At 54.1% G+C, this 19,327-nt stretch overlaps 2 protein-coding genes and 1 pseudogene across 2 annotated transcripts in view; all 3 read left to right on the top strand.

Moving 5' to 3' along the window:
- The window catches only part of LOC103182526 (NACHT, LRR and PYD domains-containing protein 3-like), a 50,892-nt gene that overhangs the window by 2,701 nt on the left and 28,864 nt on the right, over nucleotides 1–19,327 (top strand). The gene's annotated exons all lie outside the window — the stretch shown is intronic.
- Nucleotides 1–19,327, top strand: part of LOC103179156 (zinc finger protein 664) — a 33,536-nt gene that overhangs the window by 3,832 nt on the left and 10,377 nt on the right. The window lies entirely within an intron of this gene.
- Nucleotides 10,312–13,607, top strand: LOC103179181 (annotated as a pseudogene).

Raw genomic sequence — 19,327 nt, 5'->3', positions numbered from 1 at the left:
GGAGGGAGGGAGGGAGCGAGGTGGGGGGAAATGGTAGAGTGAGGGGAGGAGGGGGGAGGGAGCGAGAGGGGGGGAAATGGTTAGGGTGAGGGGAGGGAAGGGAGGGAGCGAGGAGGGGGAAATGGTCAGAGCGAGGGGAGGGAAGGGAGGGAGCGAGGAAGGGGGGGAAATGGTCAGGGTGAGAGGAGGGAAGGGAGGTGGCGAGGAGGGGGGGGAAATGACACTCACAGACTCTCACTCACACACTCACAGACTCTCACTCACACACACTCACAGACTCTCACTCACACACACTCACAGACTCTCACTCACACACACTCACAGACTCTCACTCACACACTCACAGACTCTCTCTCACACACTCTCAGACCCTCTCACTCACACACACACTCACAGACTCTCACACACACTCACCGACTCTCTCACTCACTCACCGACTCTCTCTCACACACTCACCGATGCTCTCACTCACTCACACTCACCGACTCTTTCACTCACTCACTCATACTCAGACTCTCTCACTCTCACAGACTCTCTCACTCACACACACACTCAGACTCTCAATCACACACTCACAGACTCTCACAAACTCTCTCACTCACAGACTCTCTCACTCTCATTCACAGACTCTCTCACTCTCATTCACAGACTCTCTCTCACACACACACACACTGCCCTCCCTACACACACACACACTGCACTCCTTACACACACACTACGCTCCCTACACACACACACACTGCCCTCCCTATGCACACACACACACACTGCCCTCCCTACACACACACACACTGCACTCCTTACACACACACTACGCTCCCTACACACACACACACTGCACTCCTTACACACACTACGCTCCCTACACACACACACACTGCCCTCCCTCCGCACACACACACTGCTCTCCCTACACACACACACTGCCCTCCCTACACACACACCACTCACACACACAGCCAGGACAGTGCGGTCACTGCGCTCCCTACACACACACACACACACCGCCCTCCCTACACACACCCTCACACACACAGCCAGGACAGTGCAGTTACCGCTCTATCGCCGGCCGCAGTGAGAGATCGGAGTGTTTTCCAGGCCCCGCGCGGCGCAGACCTGCGGTGTATACCCTTATTAACACAGGAACAGCAGCGTTTCCGCAAACAACACCCTTTCCTCTCTGCGCCTCGGTGAGGCCCATTAACCCGTCATTGACTGGAATGGAGAGTCTCACACACACAGACAGAGAGGGAGAGAGACAGAGAGAGAGAGAGAAAGACAAGGGTAGAGAACGACACAGAGACACACCCCCACACACACACACCCCCACACACACACACACACACAAAGAGACAGACAAGGGTAGAGAACGACACAGAGACGCACCCCCACACACACACCCACACACACATCCACACTCACCCACAAAGAGACAGACGGACAGAAACGCACACAGACTGAAAGACACTGACACCGACGTACGAACACAAGGAGACAAACACAAATACATATAGGAACGATGCACAGACAGAGATAATAATAATAATAATAACAATAATCCACGCATTGCGATACAGCGCTTTTTCACGTCGGGAGAGGAGGTCCCGAAGCGCTTCACGGAACGCACCGTAAAGCGAATCGACTGTGTATATGTTTGTGGGCGAAGGCGGCGGCCGATGGCGCACAGCGACGTCCCCACGGACGGTCGCGGGTGGAAAACGACCGATTTGTTATTGTTTTGGGGTTTTTTTTTTGGGAGGGATTGTTATTATTCTTAGGGCCGCGTGTGTGTGGGTGTGTGTGTTCAAGAGAGAGAGAGAGATTGTGAGTGTGTGTGTTTGTGTGGGATTGGGTGTGTGTGTGGGTGTGTGGATGTGTTCAAGAGAGAGAGATTGTGAGTGTGCGTGTGTGCGTGTGTGTGTGGGTGTGTGGGTGTGTTCAAGAGAGAGAGAGAGAGATTGTGAGTGTGGGTGTGTGTGCGTGTGGGTGTGTGTGGGTGTGTGTGTGGGTGTGTGCGCGTGTGGAGTAAGGAATCTTATCCGAACGCAGTGGAAGAACACGTCAAAGGGGGTCAGAGGATCGGCCGACGCTCCGGACGGTAAAGACTACAAAACTATTCACAATTCTGTGTTAATCTCAAATATATAAACTACTTTTTTTTGCGTTAACGCTCTCTCTCTCTCTCTCACTCTCTCGAACACACGCACACACACACTCGCAACTCACAATCTCTCTCTCTCTCACACACACACTCTCACAATCTCTCTCTCTCACTCTCTCACACACACACACACACTCACAACCTCTCTCTCTCACACACTCTCACAATCTCTCTCACTCTCACACACACACACTCTCACAATCTCTCTCTCTCACTCTCTCACACACACACACTCTCACAATCTCTCTCACTCTCACACACACACACTCTCACAATCTCTCTCTCTCACTCTCTCACACACACACACTCTCACAATCTCTCTCTCACTCTCACACACACACACTCACAATCTCTCTCTCTCTCACACACACACTCTCACAATCTCTCTCACTCTCTCTCTCACACACACACACTCTCACAATCTCTCTCTCTCTCTCACACACACTCTCACAATTTCTCTCTCTCCTCACTCTCTCTCACACACACACACACTCTCACAATCTCTCTCTCGAACACACTCACACACACTCTCACAATTTCTCTCTCTCTTTCTCTCTCACTCTCTCTCACACACACACACTCACAATCTCCTCTCTCTCGAACACACTCACACACACACACTCTCACAACCTCTCTCACTCTCTCGAACACACACATATTCACAATCTCTCTCTCGAACACACACACACCACACTCACAATCTCTCTCTCGCTCTCTTGAACACACACACACTCTCACAATCTCTCTCACTCTCGAACACACACATACACTCACAATCTCTCTCTCCAACTCTCTTGAACACACACACTCACAACCTCTCTCACACTCTCGAACACACACACACTCTCACAACCTCTCTCTTTGTTTCTCTGTCTCACTTTCCAACACACGCGCTCTCACACCCACCACTACTTTGCACACGCGTTCTCGCACACACACAATCTCTCACACTCAGTCACACACAATCTCTCTCTCACTCTCGAACACACACACACACTCACACACACACACACACACTCTCACAATCTCTCACTCTCGAACACACACACACTCACACACACTCACAACCTCTCTCTCTCTCTTTCTCTGTCTCACTTTCCAACACACGCGCTCTCACACCCACCACTACTTTGCACACCCGTTCTCACACACACACAATCTCTCACACTCAGTCACACACAATCTCTCTCTATCTCTCTCTCACTCTCACCCGCTCTCATGCGAACACACTCTCACACCAACTCTCTCGCACACTCCCTCACACACTTCCTCTCTCTAACACTCTTACACACACGCTCACACACTCTCCCACACACACTCCCTCACTCTCTCTTTCACGCACTCACTATCACTCTCACACACTCACTATCAGTCTCTCTCTCACACACTCACTATCACTCTCACACACTCACCAACACTCTCTCTCGCACACAATCGCTCACACACTCTCTCCCACACACACTCCCTCACTCTCTGTCTTCACGAACTCACTATTACACACACTCAATATCAGTCTCTCTCTCACACACTCACTATCACTCTCACACACTCACCAACACTCTCTCTCGCACACAATCGCTCACACACTCTCTCCCACACACACTCCCTCACTCTCTCTCTCACACGCACTCACTATCACTCTCACACACACGCTCTCTCTCTCACACACTCACTGTCACTCTCTCACACACTCACCAACATTCTCTCACACACACACTCTCTGACTCTCGCTCTCACACACTCACTATCACTCTCACACACTCACCAGCACTCTCTCTCGCACACAATCGTTCACACACTCTCTCACACCCGGGCCTCGCTCACACTTTCTCTCACCTTCTCTCGCACACACACAGTGGTTCTCGATGCTGCTCAGGCCGCTGCAGGAGAGTACCAATCCGTCGGCTGTGTTTGGGAATGAAAGCCATGTCATCCTATCTTCAAGGGGGGAAGAGTAGGATATTATTAGGAGGCGGGGTCACTAAACCCCCAAGTGTAGTGACTACGTTTTGTGAGCAAACCGCGGCAGCTAATTCTGCACAGCGGTGTTCCGCACACCTTTGTGGATTGGGTCACCAAATTATTATCGTTATTTATGATTATTTTATTATCCCTGTAAAGCGACGCCCCAATCGACTAATATCCCGGTTCCTACTGACTGCAGGAAAATAGAGGCGTATCTGTGGCGGAACGAAACTTGCCTGAGGTTTCGCCCTGTACAACAACAACAACAAAAACAAGATGATTCCATTTACAGAGCGCCTTTCACATCGGGAGGATGTCCCGAGGCGCTGTACAGTTGGGTCAGGACCCGAGCATTGGGGGGGAAAATGGTCAGGGTGAGGGGAGGGAAGAGAGGGAGCGAGGAGGGGGGAAATGGTCAGGGTGAGGGGAGGGAAGGGAGGGAGCGAGGAGGGGGTGATGGTCAGGGTGAGGGGAGGGAAGGGAGGGAGCGGGGAGGGGATGATAGTCAGGGTGAGGGGAGGGAAGGGAGGAGGGGGTAGAGATGCACCGGGGAGTTCCAGAGCCTCGGGGCTGAGAGGCTGAAGGCCACCGATGGTCGGGCTGTTGGGGCGGGGGATGCGGGGCAGAATGGGGCCAGAGGGACGTAGGGTACGGGCGGGTAGGTAGGGGGATAGTAGGTCAGAGAGGTAGGAGGGAGTGAGGCCGTGGATGGCCTTGTAGGTGAGAATGAGGATCTTGAATTGGATCCTCTGGGGGATGGGGAGCCAGTGGAGGTGAGTCAGGGCGAGGGTGAGGGTGAGGTCGAGGGTGGAAGTGATGTGGTCCCGAAGACTGGTGCGGGACAGTCTGCGAATCTAAACTGGTTCCTCTCGCTCGTGAGGCGAGGGCTCCAACCACTCAGCTACAGGAATTCGTGACTACTTGTCTCCATACCCGGGGCACTGAACTCCGCGATCCTTTAAGCCTTCCTCCACCTCCGCAGCATGGCTTGGCTCCGCCACTGCCTCTCCCCTCAGGCCGCCCAGACCTCGTTCGCACACTCGGCACATCCAGACTGGATTACACCAACTCCTAGCTTGTCGGTCTGGTCTTCCCAACTCTTCCCTCCCCAAGCTGATGATTATCTATAGCTCTGCGCCTCGTGTCCTCTCCTGCGCCAGGCTCTTTGAACCTATTGCCCCGAGACTCGCCCCGCTTCACTGGCTGCTTATCCCTCGGAGGACAGTGTTCAAAATCTGCTCCACAATTTCAAAGACCTCCGCGGCCTGACTCCTCTCTACCTCTGCTTCCCGCCGACCCCACACCAGTCTGTCCTCATCAGCCGATTCAAAACAAGCAAAGGGAAGCACTCCTCTGTCAAGCCTTCGCCAAACTGTGGCCCCAAATCCAGGGAAGTGCATCTGCTCCTGTAGCTCAGAGAGAGAGAGAGCACTCGCCTCCCAAGTGACAGGAGCCGGGTTTCATTCCCGGGATGGCAAAACGCTGAGTAACTAAACACCCCTCTCAGCACCAACCAGTAAATAGGAGCCCAGTCGTTTGTTGACTGGAGTAATGCTACTTCAAGGAAAAGATTAATTAAGTCGCTCAATCCACGTTTGCTTGCGGGACACTGCTGCGCGCAACTGACTGCCGCGTTTCACACGCAATATATACAGACCCCTCGCATTGCAGCATATTCTGTGAAGGGCCAGTGGTCTCTGGGTCCCGTTGACTTTCTGTGGGCTACGAATTCCGATGACCAGACGCACACAGAGAGAGTGCGTGTGTGAGACTGTGCGATAGACGGTCAAATAATGTTAGGACCACAGTTAATTGTGTTTGTGTGTATATGAGAGTGCGCGCATCTCAGTCAGTGTCTGACGACCAGTACGAATGTGCGTGTGCATGTGTTTGTGTGTGCGTGTGTGTGTGTGTGTTACTGCGTGGGTGTATGTGTGTGAGAGAGAGGGAGAGCCTATGTTTGTGGGTTAATGTGTGTCGGAGAACCAGAGACAGTTGTATGTGAGAGAAAGACATGGAGAGAAAGTGTGTGACACGCAGAGATGGCGTGTAAGTTAGACAGAGTGAGAGTGTGTGCGTTTATGAGAGAAACATAGGCCGTTTTGTGTGTGAGAGAGAGAGAGAGAGAGACTGTGTGTGAGAGACAGAGAGAGAGACTAAGTGCGTGAGAGAGAGAGACAGAGCGAGATGGTGTGTGTGGTTGTGCGTGTGAGCAAGAGAGAGTGTGTGAGAGAGAGAGAAAGAGAGAGAGAAAGGTAGAAAGAGACTGGGTGTGAGACGCAGTGAGTCAGTGTGACTGTGTGTGCGCTTGAGTGACTGTGTATGTGTGTGTGAGCGCTGCCCAATAATCCGTCAATATCGGAGAGTCAGTACATGCCCCTCATTCCCCAGCTCAGTCTCTCTCTCTCTATCTCTCTCTCTCGCTCACTTTCTCTCTGTGTCTCTGTTGCTCTACCCTCTCCTCCGAGGGTCCTGTTATGCGGACACCAGTCCTGTTTCACAGAGACCGGGCCAGTTATACAGAGAGCAATACGTTACACAGAAACCGGGCTGTTATTCAGAAACCAGATCTGTATTATATGTAAATCAGGCCGGTTATACAGGGCCCGGGCTGTTATAAGGAGACTAGTGCTCTTGTACAAAGACCAGGCCTCTTATACAGAAACCAGACCTCTTATACAGAGACCAGACCTCTTATACAGAGACCAGACCTCTTATACAGAGACCAGACCTCTTATACAGAAACCAGACCTCTTATACAGATACCAGGCCTGCTATACAGACCAGTGCTGTTATTCGGAGACCTGGACTGTTATACATAGACATGGCCTGTTATACAGCGACCAGGCTGCTATATAGAAAGCAGCCCTGCTATATATAGACAAGGCCAGTTTTACAGATATGAGGCTGTTATACAGGGACCAGGCATACTACACATAGATCAGCTGGTTGTACAGGGTCCAGGCTGGTATAAAATGACCAGTGCTCTTGTACAAAGACCAGGTCTCTTATACAGAGACAAGGCCTTTCATTCATACATAGTGAAGGCCTGTTACAGAGAGACCAGCCCTGTTATACATAGCCCATGTCAGTTATACATAGACCAGGCCTGTTGTACATAGACAAGGCCTGTTAGATAGGGACCAGGCTGTTATACAGAAAGCGGGCCTGCTATACATAGTTAAGGCCTTTTTACGAGGGACGAGGCTTCTGTACAGGGAGTAATCCTGCTATACGTTGACCAGGCAGGTTATACCGGGTCAAGCTTGTTATAAGGCGAACAGTGCTCTTGTACGGAGACCAGGCCTTTTATGCATAATGAAGGCCTTTTATGCAGAGACCAGGCTGTTATACAGAGACCAGGATGTTATGCAGAGACCAGGCTGTTATGCAGAGACCAGGCTGTTATGCAGAGACTAGGCTGTTGTACAGAAACGAGACCTGACGTAGATATACAAGGCCAATACAGAAACCAGTCTATAATATAGAAATCATGCATTTCATACCTAGACCGGGCCTGTTATACAGAAACCAGTTTGTCATCCAGAGACCAGAGCTGTTATACGGAGACCAGGCCTGTTATACAGAGACCAGGCCAGAACCACGTGAGTCAAGCCTGTGATAAATAGACAAGCGCTTTTATACAGAGACCATGGTGTTACACAAAGAAGAGGCCTGTTGTACAGAGATCAGTCTGTCATACAGAGACCAGACCAGTCATACAGAGACCAGGCTCTTATACATAAACCAGGCAGTTATAGTGAGACCTGGCCTGGTTATACATAGGCCAGGCCTGTTATACATAGGCCAAGCCTTTGATACATAGACGAGGCCAGTTATAGGAGTTTGACATACATAGACCGGCCTCTTATAGGGAAACCAGGCCAGTTATATACAGACCAGGCCTATTATAAAACGACAAGCCCTGTTATGCAGAGACCAGGCGTTGTATACAGAGACCAGCGCACTCTCCATTACTCCACAGCTCACCTCGGCTCCACTTGTCCACTGGTAATGGTCCACTTCTGCAGTCCTCACTTCCGGTCCCCCCCACCCCTTCCTCGGATCTTGATGTCTAATCCTCCCGCCCTGTACTCCTGTGTGGAACGCCGGTTGTCGTTGTTGGAAGGTCACGGATTCGGCCGTGTCTCTCTATGATCGACCAACTCTAAAACTGAGCATCTTTGCAAACGGGAGAATAGACGATGCCCAATAAAAAGCTTGATGGTCTTGCTTGCACTTTGTTGGATTCTATCCGCTAATGATTCGTGAACTTGAGCTGAAACGGGAATTGACCCTTAACATTTTCATGTCACATCATTTCCCCCGTGCTCGGGCCCTGACGCTTGACCGTCCAGCACTTTGGGACGTCTTCCCAACGTGAAAGGCGCTCTACAAACATGTGGAGTCCTGCAGCTCGGCGGTTGGAGCGCTCGCCTTGCGAGCGAGACGCCTGGGTTCAATTCCATTCAGTGTGAAAGCTTCAGCAAGTTTCCTTACTCCACACATAATATTCCCTCCAAAGAAAAAAACTTCGATCCACGGCCATTTGCGGGACAGACACCGCTGTGCGCAATTGGCTGCCGCGTTTCGCCCGCAAACATATGCTCAATTCACTTAACAGCATATTCTGTGACACGCTTTGCGACCTCTCGAAGACGTGAAAAGCGCTATATCATGTGCACATATTATTATTATTATGATTATTATTATTTTTCTGGTTGTTTTCGGGTAGCACAGCGAAAACTTCAAGCGAAGGAAACTTGGCTATTGAGTTAGGCGGAAAATTTCAAACACGGCGTCTCTGGGACTAACCCAACGGATGGATGCCCCTCCCTCCCACCGACCCCCATCGCCCCCCTGCCCACCGCCCCAGGCGTCACTCACCGCTCGCCGACCTACGTTGAATCCACTCTTGCTCTCGGCTATCATGGATTTTGCTCGACCCGGGAATCGAACTGAGGTCCTCTCGTTTGCACGGCCGGCGCTCCAACCGAAAACGACAGCCGCAACAACGTACACTGATGCAGCATTTAACCGTGGAGGAGCCTCCTGACGCCAAGCCGGGGAGGGGGTTTGGGGGGTTGGGAGGGTGGGGGTGTGGGGTTTGTAGTTTGGAGGTGACCGTAGTCACGGTCGATAACGTTTCAGGCCGGCTTTGAAAACCGGGACACAGTGGGCAAAGGGGGTAAAAATTGAGGTAGAGTTGTTCCGGAGTTTCGGGGAGTTGTGGCCGAAAGCGATGAGGTCGGGAGAGGTAGGGAAGTGGCAGGGAGCGAAGGGATTTAAACTCGGAGCGCGACCGCCCAACACGCGCCACAGGAGTCCACCGCGAAAAAAAAAAGGTCCATTTGTGTCTGTCCTGGTGGACGTTACACACCCGGCAGCACAATTTGAAAATAAAGGATGGTCCTTCCTCTCCCTGAGGTTCTGGCTCACAATGCGATCCCCCACATGACGTCGGCCCGTCACTGCGTGATTGATTACCCGCTGCACTCGGTTGTGTGGAGATTGGCTGCATATTCACCCAAACTCAACGGTCACTAACTACGCTGTACAGAAATGGGCAGCGCTTCGAGAGTTTACAGCTTCTACATCAAACACATGGATTGTTGTTTGATTCTCTCCCGTCTCTCAGCCCAGGAATGTCTCTGGTTCTTAAAGTCGTGATCAGCGTGATCTCGAATTCAAGATCCTCATCTTCACCTACAAGGCGATTCACGGCCTCGCTCCCTCCTACCTCTCCGACCAACTATCCCACTACCTACCCGCCCGTACCCACCGTTCCTCTGGCTCCGGTCTGCTCCACATCCCCCGCCCCAACCACCCGACCACCGGTGGCCTTCAGCCTCTCAGCCCCGAGGCTCTGGAACTCCATCCCCAGTGCCTTCGCCGCTTCCTCCCTTTCCTCCTTCAAGGCCGGTCTCAAGACCTTTCTCTTTGACCGTACCTTCAGCTCTCCTCTCGACTCTCTAACCCCTCCTCGCTCCCTCCCTTCCCTCCCGTCACCCTGACCATCTCCCCCCTCCTCGCTCCCTCCATTCCCTCCCCTCACCCTGACCATCTCCCCCCTCCTCGCTCCCTCCATTCCCTCCCCTCTCCCTGACCATTTCCCCCCACCCAATGCTCGGGTCCTGACCCAACTGTCCAGCACCTCGGGACGTCCTCCTGACGTGAAAGGCGCTCTATAAATGGAATCCTGTTGTTCTTGCTGTTGTTGTTGTTGAAACGCAGAGGCTACTGCAACTGCTGTGAGTTGTAATCCTCGCAGAAGGCATTTCTGGTGGTCCCCCGGGGATGAGAGTCACTATCAGCTGAGTTCACAAGAAGTGACGAAAGGAGAGGGTTTGACGGACAGGTCACTTGGGAGCCGCCCGCGCACTCGCACTGAAACCGACACCGGTTGCAGGCGGGCAGTGCTGAAGGTGAAAATGGCTTCAAGACTCCAGGCTGAGAGCTGGACCGAGGAGGTAATTTGTCCGATTTGCCTAGATTTCTTCACCGATCCCATCAGCCTCGAGTGTGGCCACAACTTCTGTCGCTCCTGCATCGCCCGGTGCTGGGAAAACCAGCAAACCGACTCCTGTGCCGTCTGCCAGGAGGTGTTTCCGGAAAGGAAGCTCAGGGTCAACCGGGCCCTGGCGAGTCTGGCAGAGAAAGTGCGGGGAACCAGCCTGGCCCCGGGGGACGTGGGGGTCAAACACCACTGTGAGAAGCACTGGGAGGAACTGAAGCGTTCTGCGAAAGCGACGGGAAAGAGCTGTGTGTGATTTACAGGGATGCGCAGGAGCACAGGGATCACCGCTTCCCGCCTGTCGCAGAGGCTGCGGAAATTTTCCAGGTGACCGTACCCTCGCGCAGGTTTCGCTTCACGTCGCTTCATATTTTCACAGTCAAAGCGCTTTCATTTTGCGTTCTCATTGCGGAGTCCTGTCGCTCAGTGGTTAGAGCACTCGCTTTGCCAGCGAGAGACCCGAGGTCAATCCCCGGGGGGTCAGGGCCAAACCTCGGGCAGGTTTCCTTACTCCACGCACAGCCCTAATAATAATCCCTCCAAAAAAAAACCCAAACAATAATAAATTGGTCGTTTTCAACCCACGACTGTCTGTGGGACGTCGCTGTGCGCAATCGGCCGCCGCGTTCGCCCACAAATATATATACAGTCAGTTCACTTTACAGTGTCTGTAAAGCGCTTTGGGACGTCCTCTCCCGACGTGAAAGGCGCTGTATCAAATGCAAGGAATATTATTATTATTATTATTATCATTATTCCAGGACACGGTGAAATCCTCCTTGGCTTCTCTCACGCGGAGGAAGGCCGCCGCTTTGCAAGCCGGAATCAGGCAAAGAGAAATGATTTCGCGGGTTAAGGTGAGCCACGTCCGATATGACCGCCCAGTGCGTCGCCCTTTGCCGCGTGTCCTTGACGGGATGTCTCGGGGCGTCTCGCTTTTCCGTGCCCGCGCGGTGCCACGTCCGATGTCTTCGCAGGAACAGGCGGGCAGTCTGCGGAAGCGCGTCGCGGCCGAGTTTGCTCAGATGCACCAGAGCCTGGTCGACAGAGAGCAGCTGGTCATGCGAGAGCTCGGACGGCGGGAGGAGGAGGCTTTGCGCCGAATGGAGGCGGATCTGCGAGGCATTCAGGGCAGTTTGGATTCGGCCGAGCGAGAACTCTCGGCGTTACGGAAGCGGATGGAAGAAGACCCGCTCACCTTCCTGCAGGTTAACAGGTTCCGTTATAATTGATTTCGGTAACAGTTACGCACAGTCTTCAGCCGACAATCGTTGTCTGACTGTGACGCAGATCTATTAGTTTATTATTTGGTATGTTTTAGAATCTGTTTGCGAGGATGTCCCACTCAACTTCCCTGTCTTTAGCCATTTTATGTTGCTGTACAACTGAGCTTTGTGCCCTTTGGAAACAACACTGAGTTTGCAACGCTAATTTTAATAATTAATAACATTAATTAATAATGACATCAATTAATAACCTTAATAATAAGCTTTAATAATGACAGTAAACTCTGCGCCGTAGAAGTCTGTTGTGTGTGTCCGAGTGTAACAACGTGTGAACTCACTGTCTGTGTTTGACTTTATTATTAGGAGGAAGTCGCCCGGAAGAGAAGGTATGCAACGTTCGTGACCAAATATCCCAGAATTTTTAACACGGAAACCAATCACAGTGTGTAACGTTGTGTTGAAATGTGAGTGTCTCTCGATTCAGGGTCTCCGAGGAGGAGTTTACGCTGTCAGTGTGTGAGGCTGAGCTGCCTGTGGGGATATACACAGGGCCCATACAGTACACAGCCTGGAGACTGATGATATACAGCATCTGCCCAGGTAAACGCTTCGTACGCTCACACACACAACCCTCACACCCTCACACATGTACGCACGCACCACACTCACGCAGAAACAGAACAAAACTCACCCCTGGTACCCGCAACCCGCGTGCACGCAGCCCTCACACACACACCTCGCGCACCCATCCCTCACGCGCACACGCGCGCCCCTCAAACGTTCACCTAACACGCGTGCACATCCCTCACACTCTCACCCCTCACCCGCCCACCCCTCTGACAAACACGACGCTCACGCACACATCATCACACGGTACCCCTAAAACAGGCACCTCACAGAAACCCCTCTCACACACACTGCGCGCACACGTACCCATCACGAACACACACATCAAACGCAACCCCCTCGCAAACAGTGTGAGCTTTTGTGCTGGATTCTGTTCCCAGGTGCAGTGGTGGTTACGCACAGTCTGAACTTCCAGACTTGCCCCTCACTCCACTTTATGTCATCTCTCTCTCAGCTCCGGCCTCTCTGACTCTGGATCCGGACACAGCGAACCCCTGGCTCATCGTGTCCGAGGACCTGAGCAGCGTGAGACCTGGAGAGAAGCGGCAGCGCCTCCCCGACCACCCGAAGAGGTTTGATCTCTGTGCCTGTGCCCTGGGATCCGAGGGCTTCACATCGGGGAGACACTATTGGGAGGTCCAGGTGGCCAACAAGACTGAGTGGGGTGTGGGATTGGCCAAAGGGTCCATCAGCAGGAAAGGAACGATCACACTGACACCAGAGGATGGATACTGGGCCGTGACACTGATAAACGGGAATGAATATGAAGCGTGTACCACAGAACCCACCCTCCTGACCCTGGGAGAGAGACCCGGGAAGCTGGGAGTGTACCTGGACTACGAGGGGGGACAGGTGTCGTTTTATAATGCTGACAACATGTCTCACCTCCACACCTTCGCCCAGACTTTCACCGAGAAACTTTACCCGTACTTCAGTCCCGGGTTGAGTGATGGCGGGAAAAACTCTGAGCCGCTACGGATCTGCCGGGCGATCGCTCAATGAGAGAGGAAACGCTCAGACATTACTTGTGTTTGACTGCGATGGCTGCCGGGCTGAAAGCTTTCACGGTCTGTGTAACTACACAATAAAGCCTGTGGTTATATTACACCTTTCACACTGGGCCCCCCGTCTCAAATCGACTGTGGCTCCGGCCGCCGCATTGACCGCCGGATTCCTGCGCCCTACCATAGTGGCCGTTGCACCCCGAAGCCGGGGAATCATCCCCCTCAAATCGGTTTCACCTCCCTCCTGTTTTCTGACTGCACTTGAAGAAGTGCGCCTTCGACCGTGGTGGGGCGGGGGGGTCCTCTCTCTCACAGCCCAGGGGGTGGGGAGGTGCTGCGCCTCTCTCTCTCTCTCTCTCTCTCTGCCTGTGTCCATAACAGTCCGGGTGTGGGTGGTGTGAATTTCTCTCTCTCTCCAACAGGACTCAGAGAGGAGGGTGTGGGAGGGTGATCCCCTCGCTGTCTAACAGCCGTGGGGACTGTTGGCTCCTCACCCGCCCTAACAGGCCTCTGTGGGTGGCCGGGGAGGGCTACTTCTCTTTCCAACATGCCTGGGGTTGGGGTTGGGGCGGGGGCGGGGGGTCCGGGAGGACTGCTCCCCTCTCTCTCTCTCTCTCCCTCTACTAGGCCTGGAAGGGAGGGAGGGCGTGGGGGATGGGGCGGTCTACTCTCTCTCTCTATAAGAGCCCTGGGGACGGGCTCCACATCTGTTGGTGCACGTCTCCGCCTTGACATAATCACCGCGATAAAAAAAAAATCAGTGGAACTGTGAACTCAGGGGCAGAGGATCGGGGAAGAGCCGTTGACTGAGCTGCAACGGCCGCTGTCGGGAATCCGGGATTGGGTAAACATGACCTCAATTCCGTCTGTGGCTTAAATACGTCATCAAGTTGCAACGCAGCGGATTGCGCCCATTCCTGCAGCTCAGTGGTTAGAGCACTCGCTTTGCCAATGAGAGACCTGAGTTCAATCCCCGGGGGGTCAGGGCCAAACCTCGGGCAAGTTTCCTTACTCCACACAGAGCCTAATAATAATACCTCCAAAACCAAAAACAATAATAAATTGGTCATTTTCAATCCACGACTGTTTGTGGGACATTGTAGTGCGCAATTGGCTGCCGCGTTCGCCCACAAATATACAGTCAATTCACTTTACAGTGTGTTCTGTGAAGCGCTTTGGGACGTCCTCCCGACATGAAAAGCGCTATATCAAATGCAAGGATTATTATTATTATTATTATTATTATTCACGGGAAAGACCTTTGCTTTTACCAAATTAATACGGCTCAAGGCACACATCCTTGACCATTACTGCCCGCTGCCTCTCTGCTTGACCGCCAAAGTGCCGTTTTGCATCGTGTCGTCAGTACATGGGCTTCACTCAGCACCAGGGGAGGGTCTCCTCCCTTTCTCTGACAGCCCTGGGGAGGGTCTCCTCCCTCTCTCTGACAGCCCTGGGGAGGGTCTCCTCTCTCTCTCTCTCTGACAGGCTTGGGGAGGGTCTCCTCCCTCTCTCTCTCTCTCTCTGACAGGCTTAGGGAGGGTCTCCCTCTCTCTCTCTCTGACAGCCTTGGGGAGGGGCTCCTTCCTCTCTGACATGCCTGGGGCGGGGCTCCTGCCTCTGACGGCCCTGGGGAGGGTCTCCTCCCTCTCTGACAGCCCTGGGGAGGGTCTCCTCCCTCTCTCTGACAGCCCTGGGGAGGGTCTCCTCTCTCTCTGACAGGCTTGGGGAGGGTCTCCTCCCTCTCTCTCTCTCTGACAGGCTTAGGGAGGGTCTCCCTCTCTCTCTCTCTGACAGCCCTGGGGAGGGTCTCCTCCCTCTCTCTCTCTCTGACAGGCTTGGGGAGGGTCTCCTCCCTCTCTCTCTCTCTCTGACAGGCTTAGGGAGGGTCTCCCTCTCTCTCTCTCTGACAGCCTTGGGGAGGGGCTCCTTCCTCTCTGACATGCCTGGGGCGGGGCTCCTGCCTCTGACGGCCCTGGGGAGGGTCTCCTCTCTCTCTCACAGCCTGGAGAGGGTCTGCTCCCTCTCTGACAGCCCTCGGGAGGGTCTCATCCCTCTCTGACAGCCCTGGGAAGGGGCTCCTCCCTCACTGACAGCCGTCGGGAGGGTCTCCTCCCTCTCTGACAGCCCTGGGGAGGGTCTCCTCCCTCTCTCTGACAGCCCTGGGGAGGGTCTCCTCCCTCTCTCTCTCTCTGACAGGCTTGGGGAGGGTCTCCCTCTCTCTCTCTCTCTGACAGCCCTGGGGAGGGTCTCCCTCTCTCTCTCTCTCTGACAGGCTTGGGGAGGGTCTCCCTCTCTCTCTCTCTGACAGGCTTGGGGAGAGTCTCCTCCCTCTCTCTCTCTCTCTGACAGCCCTCAGGAGGGTCTCCTCCCGCTCTCTCTGACAGCGCTGGGGACGGTCTCCTCTCTCTGTCTCTCTTTGACAGCCTTGGGAGGGTCTTCTCCCTTTCTCTCTCCATCTCTCTCTGACAGCCCTGGGGAGGGTCTCCTCTCTCTCTGACAGCCCTGGGGAGGGTCTCCTCCCTCTCTCTCTTATTATTGCGTTTGTTTTATTACTGTCGTCATTGTTGTCGTTATAATATGGTGTTGTGTTGGTGTGTAGCGCTCTATCGGTATTAGTGGCGTAATATTGTTGTTACGATCGCGACGGATATCCAATCGCGTCAACAACAACAACATAACCTTCATGTCCATCGCGCCCTCCGCGCCGGACTGACCACTGTGTCCCGCGGCCGCAGGAGGGAGGGACGTGAACGGATGGTCCGCGGTCATCGCGGTGGTTACCCGCGTTACAGAGGATCAGAAAGTGGACCCAATCGGCGCTCAACTCAAAATGTTGGGACGCGTGTGGCGCGCGCACGTCTGCGCCCCCCGAGGCCGCCCTCCCCCCAGGCCCCAGGGCCGCCCTGCCCCCCCCACCCCGGGCCTGCCGTCCCCGGGGCCGCCCTGCCCCTTCCGGGGCCACCCTTCCCCCCCGCCGGGCCGCCCTCTCCCCCCCCCCCCCCAGGGCCGCTCTGCCCCCCCCCCGGCCTTCCCCCCCGGGGCCACCCTTCCCCCCCGGGGCCGCCCTGCCCCTCCTGGGGCCACCCTTCCCCTCGTGGGGCCGCTCTGCCCCCCCGGGGCCGCCCTGCCCCTGCCCCCCCGGGGCCGCCCTGGCCCTCAGCGGTTTGAGCGCTCACTTTACCAGCGAGAGACCCGGGTTCAATCCCAGGCGGGTCAGGGCCAGACCTCGGGCGAGGTTCCTCACCCCACACACAGCCCTAATAATAATCCTTCCAAAAAAAAACCCCAAAACATTAATAAATTGGTCGTTTTCAACCCACGATTGTTTGTGGGACATTGCTGTGCGCAATTGGCCGCCGCGTTCGCCCACAAATACACAGTCGATTCACTTTCCAGTGTGTTCTGTGGGACGTGGAGAAGGCGTGTGGTGAGCGCGTTCGCCTTGTTGTTTCCGTCTGTTTCAGTCGGACAGTGATAACGTTTGGGGACACCGTGTGTTTGGAGCTCAGAATGACAATCCATCGGCACGATTAACTCCAAACTGCCGTGCGGGATACCGGGCTCGTTAAATCGGGGCGTAGAATACGCAAGTCGGGAAGCTATGGCGACACCTGACAAAATGCGGGATAGGCCTCAGCTGCAGTACTGGGTTCACTTCTGGTGAACCACACTTTAGGAAGAATGGCCACCGATTGGCAGGACTGTAAAGCAGATTTTCCAGGATGATACAAGGAATGTTTTGGTCTCCTTGTTTAAGGACGCACTTGCCTTGGAGGGGGTAATGCGTACGTACGTGTACTAGGTTAGTGCCAGGGATGAAGGGGATGAGTTACGAGGATAGGGGTGGTTTCCCCCGGTTGGAGAAACTAAAACCAGGGGTCACAACCTTAAAATCAGAGGCCAACCCTTTCGCACTGAGTGGAGGAAGAACTTCTTCACTCAAAGGGCAGTGAATGTGTGGAACTCACTACCCCAAAGGGCTGTTGACGCTCAGTCCTCGAACATATTCAAGACTGAGATAGAGAAATTTCGTACTGCAAAAGGGATGAAGGGATATGGGGATAAGGCAGGGGGGGTGGGGGGGAGGGTGGCTGGGGTAGGGGGGTATGGGGATAAGGCGGGGTCAGGTTATCAGCTGGAGTTAGGTTAGAAGATCAGCCATGATTGAATGGCGGGGCAGAGGCTCGAAGGCCCGAATGGCCTCCTCCTGCTCCTACACGTCATGCTATGTTATGTTTCTGTTATGAGAGACTTCGGTTATCAGGAGAGGCGAGAAAAGCAAGGATTATTCTCCTTGGAGCGGAGAAGATTCGACAGCTTGAAAAGGGAGAAACCATTTCCCGCTGGCACGTGGATCGGCGACTGATTGAAAACAGTTGGTGAAATAAACAGAGGGGAGGGTGAGGGGAATTTTTTTCACGTGGCCAGTTGTTCAGAAGTGGAAGGCGTTGCCTGAAAGAGTGATGGAAGGAAGCTGATTGGAGAACAAAATTTAAGTGAGAAGTACAACAACATCTTGCACGGAGGTAGTACCATCCACGCGGGGTAGCGTCTCAGAGCGCTTAGCGGTGCGGACCGTGACTCCGGGCCGGTCGGAGGAGGCCGTCAGCACGATCCAAGCGCAAGGTTTTCAGGCGGAACTTGAAACGAGGGAGAGAAGGGTCAAGGCGGAGGGGTTCGGGGAGAGCGTTCCTGAGTTTCGGGCCGCAGTGGCTGAAAGCACGACCTCCGCTTGTGGGGTGGGGGGTGTGAGGGACGGGGCAGGAGGCTGGCGCTCAGTAGAGCGCAGGCCCCGGGGTGGTGGGCTGGGAAGAGAGGCGGTCGGAGAATTAGGCAGTGCCAGGGAGTGAATGGATTTGTAAACGGCAACGAGGATTTTGAAGTCGATCCGATGGGCGATGGGGAGACAGACAGGTGTGTCTATCTCGAAGCTCAATTCTCCACGGTGCTTTCAATAGGATACCAAGTAAACAGTTATGTACAACAACAACAACCACAACAAGATTGCATTTGCAGAGCGCCTTTCACGTCAGGAGGACGTCCCAAGGCGCTGGACAGTTGGGTTGGGACCCGAGCAGTGGGGAAATGGTCAGAGGGAAGGGAGGGAGCGAGGAGGGGGGAAATGGTCAGGGTGAGGGCAGTGGAGGGAGGGAGCCAGGAGGGGGGAAATGGTCTGTGAGGGGGGAAGGGAGGGAGCGAGGAGGGGGAAATGGTCAGGGTGAGGGCAGTGAAGGGAGGGAGCGAGGAGGGGGGGAAATGGTCAGGGTGAGGGGAGGGAAGGGAGGGAGCGAGGAGGGGGGGAGATGGTCAGGGTGAGGAGGAGGGAAGGGAGGGAGGGAGCGAGGAAGGGGGGTTGAATTACGGTTGGTATGAACACCAGGCGCGAACTCGATAGCCTCCTCCTTTGCGGTACGTTTCTATGAGTCTGAGGCCGTTGTTCTTCACCTCCGTCATTGCTTCACTGCACCGTGTTCCCAAACCGAAACCTCTCCTCTCTGAGTTGACTCCCGTCTTGTCTTCTCTGTCACATTACATGCTGGTCTCAAACCCTTCATGCACTGTCCCGCGTTAAGGTGTTGGGAGTCCACTGCCTCCTGAGCGAGTCCCTCTACCCACCCACGGCTTTCCTGGCGTCCAGCTGTCCGTGAAGCTTCCGAATGTTGCGGGATTATTATCTCAGTAAAGCGATCTACCAATTGAATAACAACCGGGTTTGCACTTACTCCGAAACATGGCCAGACTACGGCTCTACCTCACCCCTCACGCGGCTGAAACTCTGGTCCACGCCTTTATCACCTCAAGTCTGGACTATGGGAACTCTCTCCTC

The sequence above is a fragment of the Callorhinchus milii genome, unplaced genomic scaffold (genome assembly GCF_018977255.1).
Source record: "Callorhinchus milii isolate IMCB2004 unplaced genomic scaffold, IMCB_Cmil_1.0 Scaffold84, whole genome shotgun sequence".
Lineage (NCBI taxonomy): Eukaryota > Metazoa > Chordata > Chondrichthyes > Chimaeriformes > Callorhinchidae > Callorhinchus > Callorhinchus milii.
Note: the sequence above shows the minus strand (reverse complement) of the source record. Positions and strands in the feature narration are given on the sequence as shown.